We start from the raw sequence: 26,548 nt of genomic DNA, 5'->3' as shown, positions 1-26,548 counted from the left end.
TGCCTGCCCATGGGAAGGAGTGAATGAATTCCTTGCTTTGCTTTGCTTGCGTGCGTGGCTTTTGCTTTCCCTGTTAAACTGTCTTTATCTCAACCCAGGAGTTTTCTCACTTTTACCCTTCCGATTCTCTCCCCCATCCCACCGGGCGTGAGTGAGCGAGCGGCTGTGTGGGGCTTCATTGCCAACTGGGCTTAAACCACGACAGTAGCACTTAGAAATGTTGCCTTTGTCAATATATTGTTCATTCAGAGTTTTCTGTTTATATTGTACATCCTATTTATATTAAATCTCACTCCAGTTTAAATGACTGTCAGACGTCAATTAAAAATAAATAGCATATGGCTCTAACACCCCTGAGAAGCTGTTTTCAAAATTCTCATGCAGACCTTATTCTCTCTTCTCCCAGTTTCTTAATCTTTTTTTCTAATCAGACTGACCAGTCCACAAGCAATCAGTTATCAATATGTGGAAGTATCCTAGAAAGCTAATATTTATTACTAGATTGTTGCTAATTGAAGCTTTTGATATGCTTTTTCAGCAATTATCAGATTAAAAAATTAATGTATAAAATAGTCAAAGTAAGTTACTTCCTATATCCTTCCTGTCAAGTTTTAAGCATCCTTCAAACTCAGGAGGAATCTTCCTTTTCCCGGCTGTAAGTCTGTGAAGCTTACTTTTAAAAAGAATTGAATCCTACTGGTATAGTAAGTGATCATCCTCACTTTTCACTTGTTCCCAATCAAGGTGTTTAAGAGCTGGACTGCTGCTAGCAGATAATACAGTGGCTACTGACTGCTTCTTTAATTTCTTCTTTCTTCTGTTTCAGTATTTTTAGTTCTGCATCTTCACTTTTGCATAAAATAGCATTAGTGCTGTATACCCACAGATGGAATGAATTCTCTTTTCTGTTTTGAGTTAATGTAATAAATACTTGGGGCTCTAATTTTTGGTAATTAAAGTCTTATTCATACTGCATAACAAAGTCAGAATTTTTGTAAATACACCAATGCATTGGCTGAGTACATTAAATATTTTCTGTAGAAATAAAACAAAGCCCATTAGCTGATCCAATGCACTTTGCCTGATGGAAAAGGCACTTTTCAGTTTGTAAAGACAAATTAAGATACTAAAGCTATTTCAGAAAGTAAGTGTATTTCACCTTCACATTTTTTTTATGAGGATTCAAAATAAAATATGAAAATTTTCAAAAGGTCTATAAAATGAAATTCAGAATGAAAGGATTTAGTTTTGTAATATATTTTAAGACAAAGTGCCTGGGTCTTATCTAATGAGACTTTGATTATTTTATTTTTAAACCAAAGATATCATAACATTCCCTAGTGTTTCAGTTTTAGCAAATCAATATTTTAATGTGCAAAAGTCTTCCATTGCAGAATTTATGGATAACTAACTGTGAAATGCTTTTATTGTGTTTGAAGAAAATAGTTTGCTACATGGGGAGCACCTCCTCCTCCCCCCCCCCCCCAGCAGTTCCAACTAAAAACTTCTGGGTGTTTTTTTTCTCCTAACTTTGTGTTTATTGCTGGGATTTTTTATTTTTACTTTTTTTTTTTTTAACTTATGGCCGCTACTCTCCTATAACTCAAGCTGAAGCTTTCAAGGGAGAAGTTCTAGGAGAAAGACTAATGTGTGGGCTGAGAAATGAAGTCAGAGCAGTAATTGCTTTCAGGCAAGCAGCTCAGATCCTAAGATTACTGAACAATTTACAATGAAAAAATAAACAGATTTTTAGAACTTAAAGGAGATACACTTGTAGTGCTGTAATGCACTGTGTGGAAGCAAGAGATACAAATGTAGCACAAACAGTGACATGGCAGTAAGTTTCATTTAAGTTTCAGCATAATGGTGACTATGTAGGTACAAAGCTGAAATTACACCTATACAATTTTCCTCTTCAGCAGCTCTGAATCAAGATCATGCTGCACTGTCAGATTTCAGAGTATCTTTTGACTTGAACAATGAACTGTTACTTTGATTTTGTCTTTTTTTTTTGGAGAGGAAGGGAGACAGAATGAAGAAAATAAGTTTATTTGCTTTTCACATTGTTTATTTTGGGGAATTGCACTTGAAAAGCTGTTTCTGAAAATCCATTGGAACTGGGTCATGTCCTTCATTTTCACTTCCAAATCCCCTCCCCATGATTTCCAGAGCAGTAGACTCCTTCCCAGCTGTAAAACACGTAGTTAGGAAGTCTAGCATTTGCAATTATAAAGTCTGTGATCAGTAGGCTCTCCCAGAAGGAAATGAAGACGAGCCGTACAGCCACGTCATTAACCAGCCACACTGGTGAGACGGCAGTCTGCTGCTCCTGCCAGCCAGGCTCAGCACACCTCTTGGCTGCTGGTCTATTACTTTCCCAATGGCTCCTTATGTGTTTCCTTCCCGTGCTCTATTCATAGGATCCTTTCAATTCTCATGTTTGTTTTTATGGCAGAGCTTTATCTTTAACCCCTGTCACTCTCCATTCTTTTATAGTCTCCTATGCAAGAGTCCCTGTGTACATTTTCCCCTCTATATTTTCTGACTCTATTCAGCATTCTCTGGAACCCTCAGTCCAACTTTCCTTCCAATTTTTTTCTTTTAGCTCTTTGCCTTTTGAAGTTGGGAATCTGGATCAGCCTCTTGCCAATCTTTCTAGGTCTTCCTCCCATAAGAAGTTGTGCATGTTTTCCCTCCGCCTTTCCTAAGCTCCCTCATTCTCCCAGCCCTGCAAAAACTCTTCATTTTTCCTGCTTCTTCTTACCTCCTTCTTCCTCCCTTTTCAGGATCTGTCATGGACTTTGTGCAAACTTCATTTCCCCTATTCTACTATTCTTTCTACACAGGCAGAGAGTTATTTAGGATACCAGTGTCTTAAATTTCATCGTGAGAATGATGGGCCATTAGAAAGCTCTATGATCTACAGGCAATTACAAATACCCTTGCTAGGGTGTTAAATCCTTAGCAACTATGTCCATTACTTTTCCCCTTCTGATTTTCTTCTACGGTAGTACAAGACTATCCATCACTTATCTCTCCATTGTTTTGGTGTTCCGTCACTGATCATTAAATACCCGGCTCTGCTAAACATTGTCATTATTCTATTTTTTCTGTCCTTCACCCTTTTCTTCCCATGTTTTCTTCAAAACTCTCTTTAAGTTGATAATTTTTTTCCACTGTAACAATGATGGTACAATTAGCATGGAGAATGCAGACACAGTTGTTTACAATAAAATATTTATGCATCACACTGATGTTAGTGTAAATGCTGTGCCAGCACAGCAGCATCGCACTTGACTTTGTTCTGCGTTTGTGCTGTTGAGCACAACTTCACTTAAGTGAAAACACTAACTTTATGCTCAGTTTCAGAATTTTTCTTTAAATGCTTTCATACATGATAGATCCTTGCACTGTTTCTGGAGGTACAGGAACTCCACATTTCTCAGCCAGGGAATATCAGCAACCTCCAGAACAGGAGGAGTATGTTTGACAGAGGAATCCTGCAATAGTGTATGTTATAGCACAAAGCTGTGACATATAGGCAACTCTGAGTGAGCTTGTTTAAGTACTAGAAGTACAGCACAGCCACTCTTGGGTATCACAGCACCCTGTAAAGGATAAATGCCTAACTTATCATTATCTTATGTTTTTTCCCAATTTATACAACATGAACACTTGAAGAACATGAAGTTGTCTGATTTAATTGTGCGATTCAATAAGGAGGATTCATTAAAGCTTTCTGTACTTTGGTTACACATCTGATGAAGAATTGCAGTCATCACTGTTGCAATTCCAGTATTGTCTGTACTCATGTCTGTAGTTTTGGGTCTTTTGCTTTCAATGCTCTGTCACGTGACTGAGAGATCAACCATCACATGATTTTCTCTGTGCTCTGTCTTGATCATTGACGTAGATCACCCATTGGTCCCTGTGGAGGTTTTCTATCATATAGCCACTTTCCAAGTGATCTGTCAAGAATTCTGCCATATTATCCAGAATATTTTATATCCACCTAATTGCAAAATACCTAGATTTTATGTCTGCAGTAAGGCTTCATAACTTTTTTAAATAATGGCAAATCGTTGCAACGTAGTTTTCCTACTAGCATCGATAATGAGCTGATGAAAAACCCACCGCATAGATGACATATTTTGACTACATAATATTAAAGCCAAAGCACAGTCTAATCTAATTTAAATAAACTTTCAAATTTATTCTATTTCTTTCTTATCACCACAGTTCTTTTGTAATTAAAATTATGTTATAATTGATACTCTGATTGCATTATGGTTCTATTTTTCTCCAAGTATTGCTGCAAACTTCTACAGGCAATAGGAGAATGAAAAAAAAAACCAAACGACCCTCTGAAAGCACTTAAAAAAACCCACAGCAAACCTTCTCGGCTGTTAAACCACCATTACCAAATGTTCTGTCATTAAGAAATTTTCTAAATCCCTGTTTCTCTCCATCAGAACAGGAGCTGTAAGCACAGTGTCTGCTAGAAAAGCAAGATGTGGGTGTTTTGGTGGGCTGTGTATGTGGGAGTTACTTATCCAGTAGTTTTCTGGTTTTTAGAACAGTTTTTTAAGGTTGAAAAGTTCACCCAACATATGCTTAGCAACTTGAAATATAGGCATTGCATATTCTCGAACTTTCTTACTTTTACTACAGAAGCTTTCAAAGTATAAAAGCTTCAAATAACTTTTTTCCTTTTTGCAACATTCCTGCAACATGGGAGATGAATTTACTTTCTGCCCCGTGAGTTCTCTCACATTTTAAATGTTCCCATCTGTCACACTGATGCATTTTTTCTGAAGGTTAGCTTCTTCCTTTTCTTTCTGTCTTTCATATGCCTCCTCTGTCTTAAATAGGAGAATATTGAATTGTTTTCTTTTGAAAATCCTGCTTTAGGTATTCCTGCTGTTCTATTGCTGAATTATAGATAGTTTATGGATTTTTTTCAGCATCACCACAGGCTGTGATCTTGTTTCATCTCACAAGCTAAATGGCATAGAGATTTATTATTTTCTTTACTAAGTGTTCAAAATGTTCTCCCTTGGTCATATGCAGTATTTGGGTGGTAGATCTCAAAGGACAATGTGTATATAGCATTCACTGGAAGCTGATCTCACATTCAAACCTAGTTTAGTGCTGGAGAAAAATTAACATATTTGATTTATATAGGTAATTGAGAAGGATAGATTACAATGAACTCAATTTTATCTTTTTGTTTGTCCATCCAGATTTTGTATGGCTGCCATTTTTAGATGAGAAATATAATTGAGATCTTGAGTACCTCAGCAACTACAAATCTCCTAGCACTTTAGACGAACAGGATTATTTACCCTACTTTAATGGACATATCCACTTGCCTGTTTGAATAGACTTTTGAATATTGTTTATGGCTCCTTCATTTTCATGTTATTATTAACTGCTGCTTAGCATATTGCTATGCTTTGGATATTGTCAGCTTTGAATGACAGATCATAACTTTAAAACAAATGAAGTAATTCTAAAGATAAGGGTTTTTTCATTAAACCTCATGCATTTAAAATAGCAAGGGTTTAAACAGTATGTTTTTCAGTCTTAAGCATGGCCTTTGCATTATTATTTAGTTCTTATATGGTGTCATCTTCTTGTGAAATTGTATATTTTATTTACTCAAGGCCTTATAGCAGCTTTCACTAAAACTTCCTTATTTAAGAGAAAAATCCATTAGTGTTCCTGTAGATGAATCTCCTTTTCAAAATGCTATTACTCAGTTTAGCTATTAAAATCCCATTGAAAATCTAATATACATTCTCATGAGGAATAACCTTGGACAATATTTTTTGAAATTATGCCACAGTAAGCCATGTGATTCAATAGTTTGTATATTAAAAAAGTTATGTGTTGATAACATTTGCCTAAGGTTGTACAATTTTGCATATGTTAACAAACCTCTGTTGAGAATTCCTGTCTAATAATAACAGTCTTGAACATGTGTTGAGTCTTGTTCTACAATGCTTGCTATGTATGCTAACATTATAGTGGAATTTGCATGATTCTTTAATATCGCTATGCATTTTGTTAGGCGAGATAGACTTTGCAGATATAATAAATTGGCAACACCAGTGACTTGAAATTGCTTGCTCTTGTTTATAAGATGTTTATGACTTAACAATATTTTTACTGGGATGCAGAAAAAATATTTATGCAATGATCATAATTCCAATTTTATCTATGTGTGAACATTATTTGTCTCCATTTTACCTGAGAACATTTTACATGCATTGTATTTCTAGTATCATATTCATTTGAACAGAAGTCTGACACTGACGTCTAGGACTTCGGCCATCATTTGTATAAAGATACTCTGAGACCATGCACAAGACAGACTGAGACCTAGAGCTATCGTTTCTGTCACACAAATATCATAACTCATCCAGCCTGACTTTTTCAGGTAACAGTAATCTCATGAATCCAGATTGACACAACATGCTAATAGCTTTTTTAGCTGCTCACTGTGACAGGTTTCCTAGTTTTTGTATGAGCATTGTGAAGTAACCTCAGGCTTTTATTATGATCCTTCTGCCTCTTGTGAAGCCACAGGCTTTTAATGATGAGACTAGACACAGTTGTTATGAGAGTTTTGACGTAATTTTGGGAGCCCTGTGACTGATTTATCTTCAGAAGTATTTTAAAAAGACTATATTTGAGCTGCATTTGTAAACCATCTGAATCATATTAGAGTTTATGTATTTTGTCTATTATGTTTTCACTTTCACAAGATAATGACATTCTTTTTTGCAAATGTTACATTTAGAGAAGCTATTAGACTCATGGTCATTTAAACTGATTGCTTAAGGTAGTTGTTCACTCAATATAAGTTGCCTATTTCTGATCCCATGTGTAGTGGGCAGCAGATATTTCTAATAATGTAGAGTTGACTTTGTAGCTCTGTATTGGGCATTACAAATTGAGATCATTATGGGACAGCCAGAGAATGTTTCTGTGTGTTTATGGTGAAAGCTGCTTATTCAACAAGCAAGGTAATTTAACCAAAGAGGATCTTATTTTTAAGAATCATATTACTGCACTTTAGCTTCACAAGGTAAAGTCCATTCCCATTAGTTATGCTTCTCTGTGGCACAGAATATTTACCTTTCCTGATCAAACAATAGAAATAGGCAGTGACTTTTGCAAGCAAGTATCATTGCCTGAGGCCATACGGGACTCACTGATGACATAGGCTTCCCATTAAGTTTTCAAAACAAAAAGGAGACATTCCATGAGCTTGGATCTATACTTCAGAAATACCTTTGAGCTTAGCATCGCTATGATAATTTTACCAGCAAATTTTCTACTGCTGGCTGAAGAGCTTTTGGTCAATAGAGATTAAATATAATTTGACAGAACAGCTAAAAAATAAGAGAGCTTTTTTCCTTATCAACTACTTATCATTGGTGCTGTAGGGCTGAGAGAAGTCTTAGTAATGATACTGAACTTGACAGCCATGATGGGCAGAACAGAATGAAGAGGTATTTAAAAAAAGTTTAAAAGTGAGGGGTTTTTTAAATGGACATGTTATACTATTTTTGATTGTCAGTTGCTGTCACCAGCAGTCAAGTAATAAGCCAGATGAAGTAAATCAAATGTGTCTCACTGACTTAGCTTGTTTTGAGTAAGATCTTTATATTTGATGGTGAAATACATTTTATGCCAATCTAGGGGAGTATCTTGAGAGTCAAAAGTCATCCTAAAATGGTTATCCAGGGGGAAAAGTGATGTATTTTTTCTAGCTTACAGCACCTCATGCCTCAAGCACAGAGAGCAGCTCCTACTAGGGCAATGCAAGAAACTAAGTTCTGAAGTTTTCTATAGGGAAAAAAAAACCCCAACCTTGTGAAAGACAATTGAGTGCTTCCCAACAAAAGAAAAGAAGTGACCTGCAGCTAGCATTGAGTCTTTTTTGGTGGTCATTAGGAGGCCTCTCCTTTTTAAAAGACACACAGAGGAAGAGTGTATCCTCTCTGTAGTTAAAGTATTGGATTCTGCAGAGCAGTGGGGCTAAGTGGAATGCTTGCACTGTATCTTGAAAAAGATTAACTTTTTTATGTGACTACAATTAAGCTTGAAAGAAGACAGAAAGTTGAGAAATGGCAGCATTTGGTCCTCATGCAAGTCACAGAGTTTCATTGTCTTAAGACCAGAAAATAGAAGCAAGATGTTGCTATTCCTGGGTAGTTTCCCTAATCATAAAGTCCTAGAGTTACGTTCCTCTTATTTTCTCTCCTAATGGCCCTATGGCTCTTGTTCCCACAGCTGCAGCATTATGTTCATTTCCTGTAGGAGGCAGAAAGGGGAATACACAGAATTATGAATTCTTCTTTACCTTACACACAAAATCATCTCATTTCTTTTGTGATCTTTATCAACTGTCATTAAATTATTGTACAAAGAAAAAATAAACGTCCAACATCAGAACTATAGAGAGAGATTTTTGTTCCAGGATAATTTAATTTCTCCCACTAAGTCATTAAAGCTGTTTCTGTGTCCTGTTCTTCTCACCATGCTGACCTGCAGCCTCTTTCTCTCGGCAGTAACAACAAGAGCTGGGAACATAAAGGCCTTTCTACCCCCAGTTGGTATTCACAACGGGCTGATGCTTGTAGTTGTCATCCCTTCTCTGCTCTAGTTTACAGCTCTCTATATTGCAATTGTTTTTGGAAAGCCAGATTTTGGATGTATCTGTGAGGGGGACGTAACAGTAGCTTGCAGTGGTTGCTATCAGGAAGGTAAATACCATAGCAAATTATAAATTTTGTGCTTTATTAATTATAGTGGCACTATGCTTGAATATCTGGCATTATTTAAAGAGAAAATATTGAAAAAAGGGCCATGATTGGGTAAAAAACCTCTTGCTATTAGTATCTGGGAGTGGTTTATTGGCCTAGTAAGTGGGGTAAATGTTCTGGCAACCTTGAAGATGTGGGATATTAAAGAAGGGAATGCAAGTAGAGACACAGAGATAGTGAAATAAATATTTATAATACAAATGTAAACATTTAAGCTCTTTTCCTGATTTTTTTACCCACTATGCCTGTTAAATTATAGCACAACATTTGGATTTGTTCAGCTCTACATGCTTTTAATATTTAGAAGAAGCATAGTGTTAAAGCAATAAAAGATTAATTTGAGAAGAGAATTTTAATATTAAACAAAGACGTAAAATACTATTGCTTTTATTATGCTTGTCAGTATTTACTTCTGAGATAGCATTTAAAGACTCAAGTTAGTAACAAATCAAAATGAAATTCAATTAACAATTTTAGAAATAAAATGCTATGCATTCTATTAATAATGTTAAATTCAACTCTTACTGTGAAGTTGCTCATGATATTTTTGGAATTTTAGAGGGACGTATGAGTTTCACTTATTCTACGGAATAATAGATTTCAATTTGCAAGCACATTGGAATAATTTTCATACGAGATAAACAAAAATATTCTGTTAAACTTTCAGAAAACAGTCTACTTGCCACTTGAGAAATGGACTGGGTTTTTTTGCATAAGCAATATTTAAAAGTTTCCTACATATGGAGTTGACAGTGACTTAATAAGTGTGTGCTCATGTTATTAAGACTAATTAATTATGAATAATCAGTGGTAAATAACCCTGACATCTCCAGTTTCTAAGGAAATAGATCATGGGAAATATCTCACAGGACAAAAAGGAGATGATAAAGAAAACATTATGATCTTTAGCTGAATTGCATAATACATAGATTAACTGCAGACACAGGGTGAAGCAGGTATTAAAAAACCATCACAAGATCTTTGTTTTGTTTCAGTGCAGAAGAGGAAAGATTTTAAAATCTTCCTGTGAGAAGAGAAAAGACTTTCCCACTCAAGTCCAATACAAAAAGAGACCTTTGGCTGGTCCAATTCAGTTGCCAGTTCAAGCTTAATTTTTCTACTACAGTCCAATGCAGTTCCTGAAAGGACTGCAACTTTATGCTTCCTTTCAAACTGAAAGTGCTTATTAAAAAGTAAAAAGAGTGGAAATAGTATATATGGTTATATTTACAATCAACACTGTTTTTAAGAATTCTCTACCATTTTCAGCATCTTATTATGAGGTTATTTTTTGTTGCAATTTCTATCCTAAATAATCTTCTGAAAGACTTTTTTTTCTTCTGAAATTTAAGAAGGAATGCAAACTAAAAACAATCACTAAAAACCCCAGTTTTGAGTGGAGAACAAAACTGATAGAACTTGGACTTAAAGGGTGAGAATATGGAAAGCTACATCCATTTGCCATAAAAGTGCATTTAGCTATGGTGCCTACATGCTGCATGCAGTGTAACCTCAGTTTCACTCCATTCACTGAACCACTTTTTATTGCAGTTTGTTTTTATTTCTCAGCTTAGAGATCAAACATTCTTCTTCAGTCAGCACTTTTCCTTCTTAATATTTGTATGTTTTTGTACCAAAATTGGATCACCATTTTCATGAACAGAGGTTTGTTTCTGGTGTTTCCCCCCTTCCTAGAAAGGAAGGAGCATTTTCCCTTCATAAGGAGAATGAAATTTGTGCTAATATCATAGAATCATAGAATGGTTTGGGTTGGAAGGGACCTCTAAAGATCATCTAGTCCAACCCCCCTGCCATGGACAGGGACATATTTCACTAGATCAGGTTGCTCAAAGCCCTGTCCAGCCTGACCTTGAACACTTCCAATGATGGGGCATCCACAACTTCTCTGGGCAATTTGTTCCAGTGTCTCACCACCCTCATAGTAAAGAATTTCTTCCTTATGTCCAATCTAAACCTACTTTATTTCAGTTTAAAACCACTGGTAAAAAGTGTTTCTCTGTCTTTCTTATAATCATAGAATCACAGAATCACAGAATCGTTTAGGTTGGAAAAGACCTTTAAGATCATCAAGTCCAACCATTAACCTAGCACTGCCAAGTCCACCACTAAACCATGTCCCTAAGCACTACGTCTACACATCTTTTAAATACCTCCAGGGATGGTGACTCAACCACTTCCCTGGGCAGCCTGTTCCAATGCTTGACAACCCTTTCAGTGAATAAATTTTTCAAAAACTCCAGACTAAACCTCCCCTGGCGCAACTTGAGGCCATTTCCTCTTGTCCTATCACTTGTTACCTGGGAGAAGAGACCGACCCCCACCTCGCTACAACCTCCTTTCAGGCAGTTGTAGAGAGCAATAAGGTCTCCTCTCAGCCTCCTTTTCTCCAGGCTAAACAACCCCAGTTCCCTCAGCCGCTCCTCATAAGACTTCTGCTCCAGACCCTTCACCAGCTTCGTTGCTCTTTGCTCCAGCTCCAGCCACTCAATCTCTCTTGTAGTGAGGGGCCCAAAACTGAACACAGCATTCGAGGTGCAGCCTCACCAGTGCCGAGTACAGGGGCATGATCACTTCCCTAGTCCTGCTGGCCACGCTGTTTCTGATACAAGCCAGGATGTTATTGTCCTTCTTGACCACCTGGGCACACTGCTGGCTCATATTCAGCATATAAGCCTCCTTTATATAGTGAAAGGCTGCAATAAGGTCTCCCCAGAGCCTTCTCTTCTCCAGGCTGAACAGAGGCTGAACCCTCTCTCTGCCTTTCCTCATTGGAGAGGTGTTTCAGCCCTCTGATCATTTTTGTGGCCGTCCTGTGGACCCGGTCTATGCAACAGGTTGATGTCTTTCTTGTGCTGGTCACTCCAGAGCTGGACACAGTACTCCAGGTGAGGTCTCCAAGAGCAGAATAGAGCAGAGAATCACCTCCCTCAACCTGCTGGCCATGCTGCTTTTTATGCAGCCCAGGATACACTTGGCTTTCTGGGCTGCAAGCATACAGTGTCATCTCAGCTGCCAGTATCCCCAAGTCCTTCTCTGTAGGGCTTCTCGCAATCCATTTCTCCTCCAGTCTGTATTGATACTGTGGAATGCCCTGACCCAGGTGCAGGACCTTGCACTTGGCCTTGTTGAACTCCATGAGGTTTACACAGACTCACTCCTCAAGCCTGTCAAGGTCCTTCTGGAAGGCATCCCTTCCCTCAAGTGAATCAACTACACCACTCAGCTTGGTGTCATCTGCAAACTTGCTGAGGGTGCACTCAGTCCCACTATGCCGTTGATGAAGATATTAAATAGTACTGGTTCCAGAACGGACCCTGGAGGGACACCGCTCATTACTGGTTTCCACTTGAACATTGAGCCATTGACCGTAACTCTTTGGACATGGCCATCCAAACAATTCCTTATCCATCTAACACTTCATCCATCAAAACCATCTCTCTCCAATTTAGTGGTAAGAGTATTGTGGGGAACCATATCAAAGGCCTTACAGAAGTCCAGGTATGTGACATCCATAGCTCTTCCCTTGTCCACTGCTGCAGTCACTCCATCACAGAAGGCCACTAGATTAGTCAGGCATGATTTGCCCTTGGTGAAGCCATGTTGGCTGTCTCTAATCATCTCCCTTTCTTCTGTATGTTTTGACATACCTTCCAGGAGGATCTGACCCATGATCTTACCAGACACAGAGGTGAGGCTGACTGGTCGGTATAGTTTCCAGGGTCCTCCTTATTACCCTTTTTAACAATGAGTGTGATATTCCCTTTTCTCCAGTCACTGGGGACTTTGCCTGACTGCCATGACTTTTCAAACATGATGGAGAGCAGCTGAGTGACTACATCAGTCAATTCCCTCAGGACCCTGGCATGCATCTTGTCAGGTCCCATGCTCTTGTGTATGTTCAGGTTCCTCAGGTGGTCTCAAACATGATATTCTCTTAGGATGCGAGGGACTACAATGCCCCAGACCCTGCCTTGAGGTTCTGGAGCTTGAGTGATGTGGGAAGAGTGATTACCACTGAAAACTGAGGGGGAAAAAAAAAAAATTGAGTACCTCAGCCTTCTCCATGTTGGTTGTCACTAGTTCGCCTGTCTTATTTATTGCGGGGGGGGGTGCATTTTCTTTAATCTTACTTTTCTGACCAATGTACCTGTAGAAGCCTTTCTTGTTATTCTTCGCATCCCTTGCCAAATTCAGCTCCAGCTGTGCCTTAGCTTTTCTGATCCCATCCCTACACATCTGGGCAGCATCTCTATATTCTTCCCAGGATACATGTCCCTGGTTCCACTGCCTGTGCATTTCCTTCTACAGTTTAGTTTGACCAGGAGGTCCTTACTCGGCCATCCTGGTCCACTACTGCCCTTGCCTGATTTTTGACACATGGGAATCAAGAGCTCTTACATGCTAGGAGAAATGTCCTTAAAGAGCTGCCAGCTCCGTTCAACTCCATTATCCCCGAGAGCAGTTTCCCAGGGGGTCCTATCCACTAATTCCTTAAACAACTGAAAGGTCGATCTCCTAAAATTCAGGGTCTTGACTTTACTCTTCACCTGGCTCATATCCATCAAGATCGTGAATTTCACCAGGGCATGATCACTGCAGCCTAGGTTGCCACCAATCTTGACCTCTAATTCCTTCATCTGTGTTGGTGAGCAACAGGTCTAGTAACACTTCTCCTCTAACCAGGGCTGTCACCTGGATTAAGAAATTATCCTTGATGCAATCCAAGAATCCCCTGTACTGCTTACAGTTTGCTGTGCTGCTTTTCCAGCAGATGTCAGGGTGACTGAAGTCCCCTAGCAGGATCAGCGCCTGCAAGCGTGATGCTTCCCATAGCTGAAGTAAGAATGCTTTGTCAACAGGTTCCCCTTGATCACCAGCTACAAGGTTTCCTTTGTCAGCTTGGCCTCTAATTTTTACCCACAGCTCTCAACCTGTTCACTGCCTCTGTACTGTAGCTTCTCTACTAGGTGATATTACTGCCCTGAATAACTCCCAAACCTCACATACCACATCCTCACAATAAATTATATTGCTTGTAATCCTCTATATACCACTGTAAAGTACTTTACGTCAGTAGTAAGCAAAATTTCAATGTTACCAACCATTCATAACTGTTCTGAGTAAACCAAGAATCAAAAATAACCCAATTCTCAAAATTTTTTTTAACTCCAGAGAATTCCACAAATGTAACAAATTGAAATATGCTATTCCAGACTACCTTCAGTCATATCAAATTAAAGGTTTGTCTACATAGTTTACAGATGAGTTTTGGACCTTTAATTAATTTTACAAGAGATTTCTCTCCTGAGTTTTGATTGCATTGCTTAGTAACACAGACATTCTCCATTCATGTTTGTCAGTATTTATTGGTATTCTCTCAGAGATATGATGAGGATACCTCACTGAAAAAATGTAAATTCTCTGAAGATTTCTAGTCAAAGACATCTCATTACTTTTCCTGTGGTTTTCCATGTCATCATGAATAAGCATGTAGAATTTAAAAAAGGTTTTGTGGTAGAGTCATCGGTCTAAATCTTAAAGCAGGTGTTTTATGATTTAAAAGAAATCACATTAGCTGAACTTCTCTATTAATAGAAGTTTCTGGATGTTTGCTGTAACATTGGACTTCCAAAATTATTGTTAGAATATACCATTGTGGCCAAAGAAAAAGGAAGTGCTTTTACTTTTTATCAGATATATGTTGGTGATAAAAATATTAATGTAACACATTAAAAAGTAGCCACTGTCTCACAGAACACAAGATAAACAACTTCTGCATTAGTTTGGAGATTTGTCAGAGGGAAAAATTCTGAAGTCTGTGTGAAGTCAGGGTGCACGGACTCTGTAGAATTGTTTGTTCTAATTGGAGAAAAAAATGTAAAGGTGAAGTTTCACAGCCATGCCAGGTAACGTGGTGCTTTATTAAGATCTTAATTCCTTGTATTCTGCCTCCAGTAGTGTTTTTAGATCTTGCTGTAACTTCTGTACAGACCACAGTGCTCAAAGCCCAGTATTGTCTATCAGCCAGAGCTGCCTTCAAGACACAGGCAAAAAACCTGCAGCATTTTCACTCATGCAGATTAGCTGGGCAGTTCCCAGAATTTATAACTGCTCCTGCATGCCCTGGAGCAATTGAGGACAGGGGAACTGGATGGAGTGAGCTGTAGGAAGGAAAGAAGAAAGAAACCCCTGTTCAGAGCCTCTGTTGTCGCTATATCTTCCTCGTGTCCTGTATCTGCAGTGACACCTTCCAATCCTCCCCCATCCTCCTCCCATTTGTCTGTCCCAAAGTCAGCAGGACCAGGCTATAGGAAATGAGCTCTCCTCAATGGAGTTCATCCATCGAGGGCTGCTTCTCTCTCCTGTGACGTATAACTGCAGTGAAATAGGGATCTCAGCCTCCCTACACTCAAACTATGAAAGAATTTAGACAGGCTTCTCATGAGTTCGGTTTTAAGAAGTGAAGTCCAGTTTTTAGCTAGCCCATGGTCTGCATAGTTAAGCTGAATGAGAAGTTTTTTAAAAACCTGTTGAAGAGGGCAATATACAAGTAGTTCACATTCGTGCAGCACACATAACGGACAACAGGAATGCAAAAGGCCATCTAACAATTCAGGATTTTATAATTAAAAATATGGACAGTTGTATAAGTTTAGTGCCTGATGCTTATTCAGTCCTTGCTGAGATTTTAGATGCAAATAGCTTTTGCGTCAAAGAAAACAGAAAAAAAAAAGGAAAAGGACATGGAATTTATTTTGCTTTTGAACCCAGTTTTATGCAGAAGAATAAAGGTATATGGAAGCAGTCTTCCAGATCTCATTTCAGTGCCTGATCTATGAGATTATGCTTCCTCTTAATCTGGCTATCGAATTTTTTTCCTACTATTACCCTTAACACGACCTCTAAGGTTCTATCAAGCACATACTGAAATTTATTTTAATCATTACAACATAACATGGTACAGAGGAGAACATTTTGATGAACTGTGGATAATCCTTCTTTGTTCCTATGAAAGAATGTTATAGTCTGCTTCATTTAATACACTCTGCTTTTCCATAACAGTCTTTTTAAGGAATATAATTAAGATTAGTGACTAGCTTTTCCTGAGGAAGAAAAAGTAAACTGCACACACATTTACAGAAAGAGGCAACAAAAAAGGGTTTTATTGCCTGGTCTTTTTCTAATTGTGACATTTTATGGGTTTTTATGTGTTAATATATTGTTTGTTTCCTGTTTCTTCAACATTAACTGTTTTAGCATCCTGCCACAGCAACGGCTGTTGTGGAAAATGGTAGCATAAGTGAAAAATAAAATAAGTACTCCTTTTTTTGTTTTGAAACAAAGACAAAGATACAAGCAAAATAAAAAAATCCCTTGGGTCCACCCTAAAGCTTTTCTTTTTCATATGTACTTCAAATCTAGAGATTTTGCTAGGTATATAAAACAACAACAGTCTCATGAATAAGAAGCTTTTTAAAGAGTTCAGTTCCAGGTGAGTCATAGCTCTGAATCATACAAAACTATAGTATCAAACAGCTTTCCTCCTACAGCATACATTGGGGGAAAAAAAAGGGAATAAGGAAAGAAAATCAACCTTCTCATTTTACTGTATTTGCATATGAGGAAAACATTAATATCCTATTATAGTCTTCCTCCCTGTGAGTCTGTAGAAATCCCATAAATTAGATTACTGCTTTTAATCTATGTTAGCAGAAGGCCTAAGGAAAATAGATAAAGGAGGAATCCTTAAAGAAAATTTTGGTTTCTGTCCTCAGTATTTAAGGGAAATGCTCCCCAAACAGCTGTTAGCTAGGAAGAAACCCAAAGATCAAAAGGAAACCCAAAGATGAAACTTATGAAGCTGATTAACTGTCATATGATAGTCACAGGGATTCCTCCTTGAATTGGTGCAGGAATTAATGTGGCAGTGTGGTGAACTAGCTGTAGGAACTGAGTAAAAGTTAGATTTTTTAAAAAATATTATTATTATTTAATTTTTTTTAAATCATGGTATTTTTTACCCAGAAAAAGTTTTCTGAGTGAGCTCCCTGAATGGCTGCCTAAGGACCTGTGTTGGCAGCAGCCGAGCAGCAGTGCTTCCACTCATTTTTCATAGTCTTGGTTGCCTGCTTAAATGGACTCTGAAACTTTGGCTTGGGGTTGCAGTTTAACATTACATATAACCTAGTGTAACTGCAAGCTGCTGCTGAAAATAGGATCTGGGGCGTCACGTCTAGACATTATACAGACTGATGTCCATTACACTAAACGTATCAAATTCTGCTTTTTGCCCAGAACTCTCTATACACATCAGTGATGCTGTATGGAGCTAAAAGCTGCAGTCCAGTTTCTCTGACCTCGGATTTTTAAGGGCCGAATGAGTCCATGACATCCACCTATTACTTACAAGAACAAGTAATGTGTAGAAAGTATTGTTTACAGCTGGGGTTTGAGGGGGAATTTTTTGAGAAAACTGATCAAATTTTAATGAGATGAACATATGTAACTGAACTCAATGAGAGCACATAAGAACAACTAAAGTCAGAGACACATTTTGTTACATGGTAATCAGGACAAATTGTCTCCAAAATTATCTGAATCCCATCGGGTCATCGAAGATGTTGATTTAAATCCACTAGAAGATAAAGAAGGAAGATTCATCTTTAGTGCTTAAAGTTTCCTCATTTTTGCATGTCGGAAGAAAACAATGACATCTTACTTTTGCTTGGATACCTCACAGAACAAGGAATGAGAGATCTCACTAATCAAGAAAAGACTAAGGGGACTGAAAAGGACTGGCTGTTGAAATTACAGAAAATATTTACTTCCTCACCCAGAGCATCTGAATGTGAGGGTTAGGCTGAAACAGTTAATTAATTATGTCCACCTCCCTGTGATGTCAAAAAAGTTCAGGGGAACCTGACAGAGGTATCTGATTAAAATGTCTGTATGTAAAGGCAGCAGAGTGGAGCAAGTCTACCTGATAAATGGTTTGAAATTTGGCTCCCTAGCAATGTCTATTTGCTAGTTCTGTAGCAATGTATGATTTGCAGGTAATCATAAGCAGCTTATGAAATTGCATATGGTTTTCATAATATCTAAAATAATAGAATGAATAAGAACTGCCACACATTAATGGCTTAGAATGTTCTGAAACAAGTTGCATTACTTAATCTTGGGGGTATTGTTATTGACCACATACCTTTTAATAGAGTTTTTCATTGAAGTATGTCTACTTTGTTATTTAAATATGCCTAAGCATTCTTCAAATGAAAGTAACAATCTTCTTTATTAACAATTTTTCAAAGTGGAGAAAGACAGCTGCCAATCTCAGGAAAAGGGTTTTTTTTTTAAACACATTTCAACCATTAAAAAATAAAAGCAATAGCATTTTTTGACATTTTCAACCATTTTGTCTTTCTTTTTTGCTAAGTATGTTTTTTTGTTATTTCTACAAACTTACAGACTTCTAAGTGTGTATGCTCTTTCTTCTCCTTTTTTAGATAAAAGCATGTGATATAGCATTTCATCTGCTGGACTGAAAACAGGAGACAAAGAAAAAAATGATAGAAAAAAAGAAAAGAAAATCAGTAGATGCACACATACATACATACACACAAGAGTGTAACATTCAACACTCAAGAGTGTAACCTTTTCAGACATGAAGGTTTTTTTCTTTCTTTTTCTTCCAAGGAACTGTGTTGGAAGAAGAAGGCTTTGAAGTTGTTGAAGAGAGATTATCCCACCTCTATTTCCTCTGAGAGGTACAAAACAACATTTGTAGGTAAGTATGAAACTGAAGCTATCTTGTTTTAACTATGACTTTTGTAGGTAGGACTCAGTGAACCCATGATAGACTATAAGATGCCTGAGGATGTAGATCATACGCCCACGTGGAGAAAAAAAAGTTAAAAGCCATGCCTGGCTTTTTACACATGCAATTTCAAATACATAATAATTTCAGCTGGCATTTACCAAAGTATTCACAAAAAGGAAAGATGAGATATTTTAAAGACACTTCCCCAAGGCTTCAATAAAAACTTTTTTTTTTTGAATGATTTACCAGACATGACATGCTTTGACAACCTGAGAGCCTTCAGTTGCCATGCGGTTTTATCCCAAATGCTAGTTTGACACTTCCCTAAAGTTCTTTGGATGTGATCTGAAAGCAACTGCATTTAATGAAAGTCTCATAATAATGTTGAGTTTGATTCATTGGCAAAACTATTTGTTTTAATGTAAACAAAAGCATGCAATGTCTTTACTGTCATTTACTGAAAGATGTTACTTAAGACCTTCATTCCATAAAGTATTGAAAGATATGAGCTTGAGTCTCAAGCCATGTTAAACAAGAATGGAGACCTGCACAATTAAAATCAATTACATGCTTAAATGCTTTTCAGGACCTGAGCTGGCATGGTCAGCACTCAGCATCATTCTACAGATAAGTAATTTTGTATTGCCTTTGTAAAGTTTATGCTGTTGTATTTTCTTACAAGGCACATCTGACTGTTTTGTATATCTCAGTCTGCTGCAGTTTAGCAAAATAATTAAAGCCTCTTTCCAGGTCATTCAACTGGCTACACGTTGTTGTATGGTTAGTGTTGCAACCGTTTTGTTCTGTTTTTCTGAACTGGCTTTAGAAGCTCTTCTGACATTGACTTCCTTGCCAGAATAGCTTCTTTTTCTTCTGCCTCCCCTCCCCCCCCTCCCCATCCTTATAATATGTCATTGCTATTAAAACAGGTAGACTCAAGAGACTGTTAATACTGAATTTAATACATCAAGTTACGCTATAGAACTGGAAAGTACCTGATTTTTCTAGCAAAACCGCATCTACTTTTGTGAAAATACATATTTTCAGTGTATGGCAGATCCCTTATTAAACTTAAGAGAACTCATTGAATACCAACAATGCATACCATGCCCATACGTTGGTATTCAGTGTTCAATATTCAGCATTTAGTACCTTTTAATGAAAGATTTGGTACTTTTCTATTTCACTTTTGGATTTATTTTATACTTTTACAAGTTTCACTAGCTGTCGAAAAGACAGCTGAGAGCAGGGTAGGTGTGGTTCAGGGACCTGTACCATTGGCCAGTCGTCTCTCTGGCATCTTTTTCCAGGGGCTGACATGCCTTCTCTCTCGTGGGATGCTGCAATGCACTCACTGCCAGAGTGAAGGCAGGATTGGTCCCTCTGGGATGGAGAGACCACCTTCATTAATCATACTTCCTTGGCAAGTTCAGCTGTGTTTTGAGCCCTGCTACATTATCTCTTGGGATTGCCTGTTACCTGTAATAAATACAGTGGCAAAAAGCAGTACTTCCAAACAATGTATTTATTAGATATTAATCCAAAAATTCATATCAGTGTGCAAATGGATTTAAAAACCAGATTCCTATAAGCATATTGTCGCATCTAACAGCTTAAATATGTCTAACTTATTCCCCACATCTCATTTTCTGAAGTGACAGCTATTGAGTAGCAATCAGTGTCTCTTTTCTAAACATCCTCTTGGCCTTAATAGAAATGCAGTTTGCAGCATTTTTCCTATTGTAGTTTTCAGTTTCCTTAAGGTCACAGGTTAGGACTTCTCCCTCTCAAAATCACTCAAATTCTAGTGAAACAAAATATCAATCATTACACAGTGGTGGTCTCAAGTTTCCCATATGGTTGTTTTCCATATGCTAACTATTCTACATTCTAATTTCTCCAGGAATTATGTCTAGATATAACTTTTTTTCTGACAAGGCTCATTTTCTTCTCATTAATGGTATCTCAAATTGCTTAGTGTTTCACTAAATATGGATTGTTTAAATTTATAGTATGATACAGCAAAATCCTTGAGAACTTTGAGAAAATTCAGCTGATAAATTAGTCCAGTACAACCAGTCTACTAAACAAGTACTTTTCTAGATCGAGAAGCTGTCACAACAGTTATTATATAGCATTAAAATATAATTATATATATGATTTGGTGTCCCATTGTATATAGTTTTCATTGCATATGTTAATCTATTATTCTATATCAAATCCCTTAATGGAATAAGGAATATGTTATTCCATATTTTATAACATCTTTTATGAAATACATATTGTAACAGGTTACACATTATACAGGTCTGGGTACCTCTTCTGTTTTATGAAGATCCAGGGTGTAGGAAACAGGGATTTAGGCTGTCCATTCTTTTCTGAAATTATTACAATCTGTAAATATCTTCCTGGCATAAATACACTAAGTTTTTAACCAAGTATTTTACTTTCAATCTCTTCTGCTCATTATGGAATAAGACAGTCACCTTCACCTGAGAATGACAAGGAATAACAGATAAACTGTTTTGAAACATGAACAAGGCATTTTCTGTACTTGCAAATCTAGCCTCAAACTGTCTGGTCTTCCTTTTTTCAGTATATTAGATTACATGGTGATATCTCTTTTGCTGTCCACTGTCTCCCTAAAGAATGTTATGCTTTATTGGTCTCCAAATATGCTATTTCCTTCTACTGAATACTTGTATCTGAGTGTATTTTTTCTCAGACGCATTAGCTTGCATTTTCAAAGGCTGAATGAATTTCTGTTGGTTACCTGTAGACATTTTAGAATTAAAAACTCTCTTGTCACTTTGTGTTTTTTTTTTTCCTTTATCCTCACTGATGTCCCATTTTTGTACTGTTTTAGAATGTAACCTGTTTGTATTTAGCTTTTCATTCAGACCATTAATTAAAATAATCATAGAATCATAGAATCATTAAGGTTGGAAAAGACCTCTAAGATAATCTAGTCCAACCATCAACCCAACACCTGCATGCCTACTAAACCACGTACCGAAGTCCCACGTCTACAGGTTTTTTGAACTCCTCCAGGGATGGTGACTCCACCACCTCTCTGGGCAGCCTGTTCCAATGCTTGACCACCCTTTCAGTAAAGAACTTTTTCCCAATATCCAATCTAAACCTCTCCTGGTGCAACTTGAGGCCATTTCCTCTTGTCTTATCACTTGTTACTTGGGAGGAGAGACTGACACCCACCTTACTACAACCTCCTTTCAGGTAGTTGTAGAGAGCAATAAGGTCTTATCCTTAAAATAATTACCTAAACACATATGGAAAATACATTAGAAAAAATGTGCTAGGGAGAAGAGCCCCTCCTGGGTTCATCCTGCATTACAAATTTCAGCTACAGTTTTGCAGCCTGTTGTAGACTATGCAGTCCGTTGTAGACTTGGGTGTGTTATGAACAGATAATAAGGAATCTTAACCAGGTTTGTAAAATAAATCTAGTCCAAAGATACACACATGGGACCCAGAGGAATAATAGACATTTAGGGTTGTGGGCTTTGAGGTATCTCATGTTTTACAGCTAGAATTAAGGTAGGGGCAGGGAAGGGATTGGTTTCATGAGAAGAATCTCTGATCGTGTAAAGAGCTAAGGCAGAGGGCTTTGCATTGAAGGAGTAATGAGTATCCCATGACATCATGACTTGGTCAGAAAGAGAAAACCTTGAATAAATTCGTACGAGAAGAATCATCTTACTCCTACAGCAGAAATTAATAAGCAGATAAATCTTGCAGAAATGAGTAAGCAGACAAATGTGTGTCCATCAAGAGACCTCCAAATAAGTAGGCCCAAAGGTCTCTAAGATAAGTTCCACGTCAGGAGTTGCTCTAGGTGCTCATCACACAGATACAGAAAGATTACTGTCAAGAGAGCTAGCAAGAGCAGAATGGTCCAATAGACTTGGGAACAGGAACAGTCTAGTTGAAGGAACTCATGCTGTAACTGACTGCAAGTGCATATCCTTAGCACAGCTTGTCTGCCCCTGTGTTAATTATTAATCATCTATGCACGGGACTGTGTGTAAATGCAGTGACATCAGAACAAGTTGACAAAACTCTTGGCACTGGCCAGCTGAAAAAAAATTACAGAAAAATATACTCACCCCTGAGCAGATTTGTATTGCACTTCATACCATCCTGACTGGACGGCAGACCAAAATCCTACCAGTGCAGCCACAGGACAAACTGTGTTCTCAAGGACCTGTGAGGCTCCAGGTGCCTGAGCACATGCGATGAGCAGCCTGGAGACTGTCACTGAGGTTGCGTATGGACAAATCTGTGAATAGGAGGCAAGCTCTGGAGATGGCCACTCAGAGTATTGCAATACTCTAATTACAGTATTAATGGACAATAATAATGGGCAATTACAATTAATATTAGGCAGCCATGGGGAGAGAAGTAGCTGGGGTGGCTAGCCCTGCCTGGGAGGGCAGAGCACCAGGTCATCCCATGGGCAGGGAGGCATAGCCCTTTACCTAACACTGAGTGGATAGGTGGTGTATAGCAGCAGGTGATATATATGCCATACTGTCATGGTTTAACCCCAGCTGGCAACTAAGCACCATGCAGCCACTTGCTCACTCCCCCCCAGTGGAAAGGGGGAGAGAATCGGAAGAGTAAAAGTGAGAAAACTCATGGGCTGAGATAAAGACAGTTTAATAGGGAAAGCAAAAGCCGCGCACGCAAGCAAAGCAAAACAAGGAATTCATTCACTCCTTCCCATGGGCAGGCAGGTGTTCAGCCATCTCCAGGAAAGCAGGGCTCCATCACGTGTAATGGTCACTTGGGAAGACAAACTCCATCACTCCTAATGCCCCCCCCCCCTCTTCCTTCTTCTTCCCCAGCTTTATATGCTGAGCATGACACTATATGGTATGGAATGTCCCTTTGGTCAGTTGGGGTCAGCTGTCCCAGCTGTGTCCCCTCCCAAGCTCTTGTGCCCCCCCAGCCTACTCGCTGGTGGGGTGGGGTGAGAAGGAGAAAAGGCCTTGACTCTGTGTAAGCACTGCTCAGCAATAACTAAAACATCCCTGTATTATCAACACTGTTTTCGGCACAAATCCAAAACAGAGCCCCATACCAGCTACTGTGAAGAGCATTAACTCTACCCCAGCCAAAACCAGCACACATACCAAGAGGGAAGCATAAACAGTTTCAACAGACCAAAGGATTCATAAAAGAGGTATTTTTGCAATAACAGTGTGTTTGTTGCAAAGAAAAAGCTGTCTGAATAGCCTTCAGAGTAAATTAGCAACACTTTCCTTCTTTGTCTTTCCTCTATTTCTTCTATGTAATACCTCCTTAAAGAAATGTTTTCAGTTAAACTTTCTCATCTGGGCTCAGTTATGATCCCTAGCTCAGGCCATCTGTCATTTAGCTCATCTGCTGTTACTGATGAAACTGACCCCAGAAGTAACATCTGAAGACTCTTAAACTTTGGGGCATATGGCATCTGAATCGGATTTTTACAGCTCAAAGAAACCACTACTGGTAGCTCATCTGGGTTATTTATTGCCCAAATACCTTGCATTTGTATGTATATACTTAAGTACATGAATATGAATACTTCCTTTAAAAAAAATCTTATTATGCACCTTATTCCCTTAAGGCACTCTCTTTCCTATTTATCATCACTTTGCCCTTATAGACATCTATGTCTCTAAGAACCAAGGACTCTTCAAGCTAACTTAACATGAATGTGTAGTACTATGAAATTTTAAAATTAGTTTCAACCTTAACTCTAAAATGGCTTGTTTTTGCCAAGATCCATAAAAGAATCCAAAGACAGCTTTTATGATTTAATATTATAATTATATCAGAAATCCTTGACTTTATTTGGCATGACTCTTCTTAAATGGTCCTATCTTAAAAGCACATTTCAACAATAGATTGATCCCAATGGCATTTTAAATCTTTGGGTTATCTATTTCAGGTAAAAATTAAAACACACTATTATGTATCTACCAAATGGAGTGCAGTGCTTCAGGCATTTCAGCTTGTCGGGAAGTGGTACAAACAATATCTGTTTTGTAAATGCCTTTTTTAATGGAGTACCGAACAGTGTGTGTAAATGTTAACATAAAGGAATATAAAGCATATGGAGAATTATACCAAAATATACATGTAAGTTCATAATACATATTTCTACAAAAGATTTGGTCTCAGAACTGAGAAATGGTACATAAAACCCAGTATTTTTTCTACTCCTTTGTGTTTTGTTTTGCTTCTTTTCAGTCCCACTAAATTTTTCTGTCCTATTTTTGAGATGGTTAATCTTCTCATATAATCATATTGCAGTGTTATCATTTTGGGGGTTTCAGTGCTTAATTTCTTTTCTTGGCTGGACAAATTATCCTCTTGTCCCCTGCAGCCAACTATAATAATTTCCAGTGAATGCAGTAATGAGGGCAGAACTGATTAAATGTAGGCTTCCCTCCTGCTAAACTCAGCCAACAAGCTGCCTGTCAGTACCTAGGGAGTTTTTCTAGTTTTTTTTTTTTCCAAAAGTAAAGGAGAATTTTCTGATGAGAGGTTTACTCCTGTCAGGAATAGTTAAGTGCAGCTCTGCTAATTGCACAGTTGGGTTTGGACACAGACTTGTGCCATTGGTAGCAGGACTCTATCAGCAAAGTATGCTTCTGTGGTTGCCTGCTCTATCAACTTTACCCTGTTCTGGAGGCCAGCTGCTCTTTGTAAAAAGATGTTGTAATGCATAGTCTCAGCTTTTACAACTGGACCCTTAGCACTAGAGGAACTGTGTATTGTAATGTTATAGAAATAGTAGAATTAATATGCTATACTATGCAGAGAAAGGATAGAAAGGATAGGAAATATTAGTGTAGACAAACGGTACATTTCCTTTGTGCCATGTGGTATAAATGCTTCTCTCTTCCCTATTGTTTAGAAAAGAAGTCTGGAAAAGCTAGACCAGAAATAAGACTAGCAGTGTTACAATGGTATGAACAAACAAGCTAAACTATCTGGTAGAAAAAATAGAGTACTTCTGAAGATATTGAAGTGTCCGTGGACCTACTTGGCTAATATTTGGTTATGCTCATGGAATGTCAGTATTGCAGCAAATAAAACCACCTAATGCTTCTGTGTAATTCTTGATCCCATTCTTTGAATTTATGTGAATTACCTTTGATTCCAAAGAATGTTCATGGATAGAAGAGGTTCTGTCACCATAATTAAAGAATAATTATGGCAGAACTCTTTCCAGAAATTTTTACATGAATGTTTGAATAGCCCTTTTTAATTTTTCTATAATAGAACAACCATCAAAGGATTACCGTGAACATGTATTTACACAGAACTTTTGTACAGAAATCAAGCACTTCTATGAAGTGGAAGTCAATCAATTGCAGGAGGTCAAAATATTGTATGAAAAAATAGCAACTAATTTTCCAAAAGGCCACAACCCAAAATCTTTCACATAAACTACTTCTCAAATATCTGCATGCAGCACACTCATAAAAATGAGAGTTGTTCGCAAGTTAATATAAGCAGGATATAGTATTAAGTTATTACTTGTCACAAATATGCCCAGCAACTCTATATATGAGTGCAGACAGCTATAAAGACACATATACATGCTAATATGCATAACATTATATATGCTTTCAAATATCATCTGTTTACTGGGAGAGTTTCATAAGCAGTCTCTAAATTCTTGGATGCTTATAGAAGTTCGTGAACTTTACTCATGATGAATTTTTTTGCTCCCAGACTACTACAGATAATCTCTAAGAGAATGATAGTTACCGTAGACAACAGTAATGCTCTACAGTAAAGCATGCCTAACATTTTACTGCGATGGTGTGCTCAGTGCTCTCATTCTTTATCATTT

This window comes from Mycteria americana, chromosome 1 (assembly GCF_035582795.1).
Source record: "Mycteria americana isolate JAX WOST 10 ecotype Jacksonville Zoo and Gardens chromosome 1, USCA_MyAme_1.0, whole genome shotgun sequence".
Lineage (NCBI taxonomy): Eukaryota > Metazoa > Chordata > Aves > Ciconiiformes > Ciconiidae > Mycteria > Mycteria americana.
The sequence above is the reverse complement of the archived record's forward strand: the minus strand, read 5'-3'. Positions refer to the sequence as shown.